Source organism: Octodon degus, unplaced genomic scaffold (genome assembly GCF_000260255.1).
Source record: "Octodon degus isolate 3935 unplaced genomic scaffold, OctDeg1.0 scaffold00009, whole genome shotgun sequence".
Taxonomy (NCBI): domain Eukaryota; kingdom Metazoa; phylum Chordata; class Mammalia; order Rodentia; family Octodontidae; genus Octodon; species Octodon degus.
Genome location: NW_004524585.1, coordinates 27204965 through 27213931, shown reverse-complemented (window position 1 = coordinate 27213931; position 8967 = coordinate 27204965).

The following is an 8967-nucleotide window of genomic DNA, read 5'->3' as shown; positions in this document are numbered from 1 at the left end:
GCTGCTGTGACATTAGTTCAGTATAACACTGTCACCTTATTTTTCAGGACCAAATTTAATTATTAGGGTGAGTAGCCAGATTTTCCCTGTAGCTGCATCTTTAATATACAGAAATATAGAGATTTTTCCATGTTGAGCCGAAAGGAGCTGCTTAAAACATCTTCTCATCCTGAATCTGCGTAAGGATGTCTTTGGATCATTCTAGTGAAGCATCAGGGAGAAAGGGAGGAATTCCATGATGGTTTCCTGATCTTATTCTGCCTGAATTTGGGAAGACAGGATGTGTAGGCATATGTTGGTCTCACTGTGATCAGTTCTACCTGGGGAGAAATGGTGGCAGGAATGAGAAAGATAGACAAGAAGACAAAAGCTGGGCTAGGTGGTTGCTGTTCTGCTTAATGGGCAAGACTAACAACACACACAACAAAATGGTCCTTTATTTATACTTTTGCAAAGCTAGTAACATGTGACACAAAGTTGCCTAGTGACTAATACTCGACCTTAACCAGACAGGATGTTTATCTCAGGACTGAAATAGCTTGTGTGCTGCAGGCACTGAGGCCTAATCCCACCTACAGACATTTGATCAATTTCCTAGCTTCTTCAGCCCCCAACAAGGATAGGAATTATCATTTTTATGTCTAGTGAATTAGCTGCAGTCACATCTTCTGTCTGCAGGTATTCTCTATCCTGGTTAACCATTTTCAGCACTGTTAAATTATGCAACTTTGTATGTTTTAAATTGTGAATAAATTATATCACATATTTTCTTTGTGACTAATGTCAAATAAACTTAATAATTAATAGGAATAATTTCCCTTTAAAGAATACCATGTTTCTCTTCCAGTAAATAAATACTGTATACATATTTAAGTTCAGAATGACCATTTTTATTATTATGTCTTCTGTTATGACCTATATCTAGATTTCCCTCTAAGCCCTCAGTCTCCTAGATGTTTTTTTTGAGCTCTCTAGACCTAAGGCATGCAATACTAAGATTAATAAAGCATGGTCGTAAATGAGCTCGCTGATTGTAATTAGCATAGTTCTGTGTGTCACCATGCAGAAGGCTGGTAGTCTGGATAGGATAAAAGGAAGGACAGCTTCAGTGCTGCTGCATCTGCTGGTGCTGCTCCTTGCCTCTTCCTACATTCTGCCTGCCACACCATAAATTTTTTCTCCTCTTCTGTGCCACTCTGCCTTGGTGCAGGCCAGCTATGCACTGAAAACTGAGTTGAAATAAACCTTTCCTCCTTTAACTTGTGGCTGAAAAGACTTTTGTCTCACCAATAAGAAAAGTAACTAAGACTGTTCGAGATAGATATACAGATAAAATTTAACTTTGCACTTTTGAAGTTGTTCTCTAGATAGAAAGCATATCAACTGTCATCCTGTACCAATTCTTTGGCAGAGTAAGGATTCAAGTGATGACTTTTCTAAGGAGACCTGAATAAGTTGTGTACTTTAGTAATAATCATTAATTATTTCTAGATTGTCTAGTAAATTCTATGTTAATGTTTTCTAAGCAAACCAATTATTAAATTTGTTTAAAAGAGAGTCATAATCTCCAACATGGAGGCTTCCAAATTCATGATTTTTAAATATGACTTCCTGAAACAGTTAATCTTAATTGTCAACTTGTTTGATTTAAGAGACTCCTGAAGAGGTGAGAGGATTGTGAAAGCAGTAAGTTACACAACGGACTAGACTATTGATGAGCTCAGAGAAGTCGGAGCCTAGTTAGAAGACATGGTCACCAGTGGCAAGGCCTTGGGCACACGCCTTGTCTTTCGCCTCTTCTCTTTCTTTTTCCCCTTGCTCTTAGCTGCTATGTTGTTCCTCTTTAATGTTTTTGTCTTGCATACATCTCTGAAACTGAGAGCCAAAATAAACCATTCTTCCTTTAAATTACAGGAGTCAGATATTTTGTACCAGAAGCAAGAACCAATACATTCCCCTAAACCTAATGAAAAACCATGGACCCTGAGAATATTTACATTTGCAACATTTTTAAAATTCCCTATTCTTTTAATTTTCATGATTATTCAATACTATATAATTAATTAACCTCTCATTTTAAAAGGTAAAATAAAACGTTCTTTCAAAAACTGTGACAGATTCTTTTTATTGCAAAGGTCAGCTTTTTCTTCACCATCAATGTGTAGTGTTAGTGATTCTGAAACAAGAGTCTTGCTGTGGATTTATTTTCTTAAAAGTTTTTATGATTTTCTCTGGAAAGTAAAGCACAGTGTTCCTTAGAGCCTTTTTAGCTGTGCTGGTGTTTGTCGGTATCTGGTTTGCCTGTTTTGTGGATCTTCGTGTTTTGTTTCCCTCCACTGACTACATCATCAGAAACTGCCATCTTCCTACTCTGCCCAAAATGACCTCTGCGCTTGCCCAGTTAGCCAGATTCAGGTTTTCTTTTAGCACTTGGTTTTCTTGATTGCTGGCATACCATTTTGCCTGTGCAACTAATAAGGTGTTTTCAACTGTTTCCAGGCTTCTGGTAGATTATTTGCTTTTTTCTTTCTCAACTGTCTTGCATATTTTCTAATATTCATATTTAGATATAGGTCTTTTTTTAAAAAGTGAGTTACCATGTGTTCTATGTTTCTTGACTTTCTCAGCAGAAAGTGAAACTTAATCTTATACTGATCGCTAATATATAATGATTTGTAGAACTCCTGATTAACTTCCTGTCTTTCATGCATAACTGAGTGTATTTCCTTTCCATATGGATTCTAAAATTACTTGATCTAAGAAGCAGCTATTTGTTCCTTCCAACATGTCACCACATATCCTTCTTCAATGAAATAATCTATAAATCCAGATGTGAATGATTGAAATTCTATTTGATTGCCATCTGTACTGAATTTTAGTCCTCACACTTTAGGGTTGATATTTTTAGCACTACACATAATAGGACACCAGACAAAGAGGATTTCAGTCATCGTAAATTTTAGCTTATAGCCTATTATCTTCATTGTCCTCTGCCTTCGTTTACTAACTGGTGACTTTTATCTATAGTTCTTTATTTTTTTTTCTTAAGTGAGTATTATGATTTGTGTCTAGATGTCTCCCCAAAGCCTCCTGTAATCACAGGGTTCTATGAAGGTACTTGCATCTAGGTTGTATGATTGGTTCATAGTGAAATGCTGGGATTCATGGTGCTGGGATTAAGGGTGGGTGATTTCTGCATCAGTTCACTGGTTGGATTGGCACCACCATAATCCTGATATACTGGATACAATATAAGGGACAGAAAGAGACTTGTCTTGCTCTCTCTTACTTTCACGGTCTTGTGTCACCATGAATGACTGCCTCTCTGTCATGTGCTACTCTTTGTTGGAGCCAGATGATTATGGACTGAAACCTCTACAGACTGAGCTAAATAAACCTTACCACTTTAATTTTGCACGTCGAGTATTTTGTCTTAGCAATTAGAAGAGTAAATAAGACAATGAGCAATAATGTTAAGAACTTTAACATTTGTGTTTTGTTTTTTCGTGCTGTTGAAAAATGTGTAGTGTTATTTTCTGTGTAGTTTATACTTTCTGTGTACTGTGTACCTTATTACTTATTATAGTAGCTATACTTTAAAATATTATCTTGCCAACTATCTCTTTCTACTTTTCACTTTTTAATCAGTGCCTATGTTTTGTACAGCGATATGTGTTCATTTAACTCAATGCTTTTAACTGCTTCATGGTACTGTAGCGTTTCCCAGCCTCGGCACTATTAGCACACTGGTGTAGGAGAATATTTGTTGTGGGGTTGCCGCAGGTATTGTAGTATAGTTAGGAGTGTTCACAGCTGTATCCACTAAATGCCAGAAGCTACACAAATTGTAAAAACAATATTAAATAGTGCCTCCACGTGTTTCCAAGGTCTCCTGGGGGAACAAAACTGGCCTCTCATGTGAACAATCAAAGTGTTTTTTCTAATTCTCTTATTTAGGTGCTATTTTGTGAAATATGATATCTTTTTACTTACTATACAGTATAGTCTGTGACTCAGTGGACTACAGTCTGGCTTCCTTTTTCACTTGATCAATGCTGCTGTATTAGATCACTCCTTTCTTGGCAAGCCTTGCACTCCTCCTGTTTATATTTTTGCATAGTCATAAGGAAGAACATTTTGCCTCTAGGACATGATATATAATTGTAACTAGCTACTTATACATTCTTTCTATGTAATAATGTCCTTTTCTAAAAGTACACATAAGCAAGACCAGAGGGAATGCAGAAATTTTAACTTTACTTTTTTTCATTTGTAGCTTGCAAATAACAAGAAAACAAGCCTATGGATCTAGTTATAACAGTTACTTGAAAGAGTTAGTTTTAAATAGATTTTTAAATAATAATACTAATGAAGCCTCATTCAAAGTTGAGAGAATATGCACAGTTACATGCAAGTAATAGGTCATTTCACCTAAGTTCCTTAAACATGTGCAGCTTTTGATATTCTAGGGAGGCCTTCAGCCAACCACCCAGGGAACTGGAGGGGCAACTGTATGCATTTTATTTTGTGTCTGACTTATTTTCAGTTTTATAATTTATAAAACATGAAAAAATTATTCAGTAAGTAAAGTTAAAGATCGGTAACCAATTCATTTTTCTCTTAGTTTTATGAAAGTTTATCAACATCTGTGTATGGATTTCTAAAATATAATTTATGTAGAGAAAGGATAAAATGAAGAAAGATGAAAATGTATTAGAGTCAATATTAAAATCTGTAATATACTAATTGTCTTTTTTAGTTAGCTTATAAGAAACTAGCAGATCCTTGAAAAGCAAGCTAAATTATTGCTTTAATTTATTATCTCTATTCATGCTGAACTTTGCTAATACTATCTAATATATGAGAAATCTGTGGCTTTACCTTTGCTATAACCAGAAAATGTAATACTAATAATGCATAGCAGATTCCAACCGTGCCTTGCAATTATTCCAGCAAATTTCTTCCCAACAACCAGCTATTCGGAACTATGTCACCATAGGAAGAAGGATAAAGAGTACATTTATAAGTAACAGATGAGTCTGTATCAAATCTGAAAATTTTTATCAATTAGAAAGATTTATACTTGATGGTCATCTTCTTTTGTGTATCCATCTCTGGGGAATGTGGTTTCTAGACCATGGATTTTAGAATGAAGTTGTTAACTACTGGTTTAAACTGCATTAGTTATAAAAACTAAGTCAGTGAAAACCATCTACACTTACATGGCTGTTGAGACATAAAAAACATTTAAATCCCAGTTATTCCTGTTATAAGGGACTATGAGCAAATTTCTTCATTGTTTATTGTCATTTTCACGTCAGAATAACCGTGGTCAATGACAAAGGATGAAAATTAGGAAACAAATTCAAAGGTCTTGTCCGAGCATCGACAGATATTAAGCACCTAAAACACTGAGACCTTGAAGGATCACAACAACCGTTTCCCAGAGGAATGATAATTCAAAGTGAAATGTGCATCACTGCACGGAAAATTTTTATTTCAAATATACTTAAATGGCAATGGAACACCCTTCTCTGACAAAACTAAACAAAAAAGGGGATATAAATGAAGGACCATTTTGTATCTGTATAGGCAGAATAGTTAGGATAGATATACAGCTACTTTCTCTTAATTCAATGAGAAGAAAGATTTGTACTAATAGTGTTTAGACAGGATATTATGTCTGCTTCTGGTACTATGAATAACTACTATGAAGACAACAATATGCAATGTATTAATTATTGTAACTGTTCTACTAACCTGTTTTGAAATTGTCTCATTGCTATTTGTTTCTCAATAAAATTAATAAAAAAAGAAATAAAATTGTGTCTTGACTGAGTTTTACAATCTTTCCTGTTGCTTTCTCATAATTGATGCTCATTAGATACTGATTATTGCTGAATGCTTCTTAGTAACACAGAGAAGGAGGTGTGGGAGAGAGAAGACAATGGGTCATCTCCCTTTTTATCTTCTTCTGTGTCAGTGATGCTTTTGTTCTTTTCATCCTGTTGAATTCAGTTTTCTTCTTCAACACTTGTTAGTTACCCAATAACTCTGAGTTTAACAACTAAAAAATTTTTTTTTCTCCACCTCCAGTCCCTTGTCTTTTGTTGGCTGAACTCTAGGTTATTTACCCAATCCTGAGTTCTCTCCTTGGTGGTTACCAGAGTACCACTTACCTCCAGATCCTTGTGCTGTGTGAAATCGTATGGAACCCATGAGACAGGGAAATCATTGTGGAAAGTGTTTCATAATAGTTTATTTGTAACAAAACTGTGCATCATACTTCTCTAGATCTATAGGCAAGGCAAATATTTTTCAAATTGTGTATGAGGCAAAAAAAAAGAGGTGCCCAGAACAAATTTAGAAAACAAAACCAGTGAACAAATTTAAAGGTGAAATCCTATCCTGGAACTGGATATCTACTTGCTGACTAAACCTATATACTTTTTCCTGAGAAAAGAAAACACAAGAAAGGATATCCCTAAGCACACTATGCCATACCAGGTATTGGGTAATTTAAATATTGGGTAATTTAAAATGTAAGCTGCATGACCATCCAAATAGATCAGTAGATTAAAGCACCTGCAAGCAGGTGCAGGGGCCTGAGTTTCAATCCCTGGACCCACCATGCCAGCCCCACCCCTGGGGTACGCTGAGAAGGCAATTGAGACTGGGCGTTTTGGTGTGCGCCTGTAATCCCAGCACTTGGGAGGCTGTAAACAAAGAATTACTATGGTCTGATCTAGCAGTGAGATCCTGAACACCCTGTAGACCCTTCCCTAAAATACAGGGGGAAAAAAGATGCATAGTCAAGGTGCACTAGATAAGTAAGTAAGATATTAAGGGCTAGAGTTGTCTGGCACACTTCATGCCAAAGAAAATGATGAAACTAAGCTTAAAAAGTCCTATCTCACTAGGTTGTTTGGGACAGTACCTTGGAAAATTAGGGATATGTTAGAAACACTGGCAACCATGGAGATGTACAAGGACCTTATCTATGAAGGAACTAAGCATACTGCACCTACTGTCTCATGTCTTGAGATCAACTCTGCTTGGAAATAAAGGTGGGCAGGAAGCTCCTCTGGAAGCCTCCTTCTTGCCACAGTTGCCAGAAAGATTTGCTGGGGAAGAAGACTGTGGCCGTCATAGTTTCTGAGTTCAGATTAGGGAACTGTCAAGTTACTATATGTCAAGTTACATTTCTCCATAGAAAAGGCCCCACTCTTGCCGCACCTTCTCCCACCTAAGATCCTCATTTGGAGGGCTATTTAGATGCCCCTCCCACCCATAGTCATAGCCCCCAGATGACTGTCCCTAGAGCTTAGCACTCAGCCTTGCAAACCAGCCAAGTAGCTTTCTTTACCCACACCCCCAGTGCTCAGGGACAACCAAAAATAGTGAGTCTCCAAGTGGTTTGACATATAGAGGCCACAGAAAATAAAGTGAGTAGTCTTGAGCATGCTCTTACAGCATCAGAGCCAGCCAGTGTTTCTCAAGCCCAACCTCGGACCTAGAAGCAGCTCGGTAACTGCCTCAACAGCCATGCAAGGTTTCTGGATAAGTAGCCAGGTAGCCCTGTCCACTTTCTCTTGGCCTTGAAAAATAGCTAGAAAATCTTTCCCAGGCATCTCTAGTGGCCTTAAGAAGCAACTGAACAACTCAATATAAGAAGCTTGGTTCAAGGAGTTCCTAATTAAAAAAAAAAATCATCTCCCACTCATCTTAAACCCCAGAAAGTAACATAGAACCCTGCTTTGGGTTGGTTAGCTTGGCAAACAAGAGGACCTACAACATCAACTGTACAGCCGCAAGACACTAGCAGGTGCCTTGCTCAGGCCCACTGCTGTGGGTTGGCCCTGATATAGGACTCAGACAGTGAAGGACACATACTCTGCTACAAGGCACAAGAGATATATCTACGTGGATTGAGCAGGGTGGCTGTATCTTCATATACCATGACGCCTGACAGGCAGCCACATCTACGGCAGACACTGTGCATCCAGGACTTCCAGAAAACGTAATCTGCCTAAGAGATCTGCACCCCTAGGTGGCGGAACAATTCCATAACTCCTGAAGTCTAGGCAACTGGTACCCACAGACACTGCTGACACAGATGATAGCTGAAGGAATTACACACATGCATTATATTAAATAACCACCTAGATCCAAAGCACAAACAGCCTATCCAATCAATACACTAGACATCTCATAGGAGGAAAATTTTGACTCCTAAAGTCACCCTGTAAATTGGTGAAGGCAATTTTAATCTGCAACATACATAGATATCAATCTAGGAACCCAGGAAGAAAGAAAGAACATAGTAACCTTATTCCTCAAAAGGAATACAACTCTGTAGCAATATACTCCAGAGGAAAGAAACTGACAAATTTCTAAAAGTAGAACTCTGAGTGATGATTTTTTTTTCTTTTATTTATTTGGTACAGGGTCTTGCAATTCAACTCATAGTGATCCTCCTAGCTCAGCCTCCCCCATACTGGGACTACAGGCATGCGCCACCATGCCCCAGAACAATGATTTTTAACCTTTAAGGAACACAAAGCATACAGTTAATTCTGTTAAATTAGGAAGGAAGTTTGTGATATGAATGAGTAATTTAGTCAACACATGGGTAATGAAAAAGATCAACTTTAAATCTTGGAGGCAAAAAACTTGTATGGTTGATTAAGATGTTCCCACAAGTCTTGCATATTTGGAGATAAGGATATTGAAAGGTAATTGGATAACAAGAGCTCTAACTTTATCAATAGATTAATTAACTGATTAAATCCTAATCTGATGGTATTATTGAAAGGTGATGGTGAGGCCGAGGCCGGGGAGATGGCTCAGTGGAATAAGTGCTTCCCTGGCAAACGCAAGGGCCTGAGTGCAATCCCCAGTTCCGAAAAAGAAAGAAAGAAAGAAAGAAAGAAAGAAAGAAAGAAAGAAAGAAAGAAAGAAAGAAAG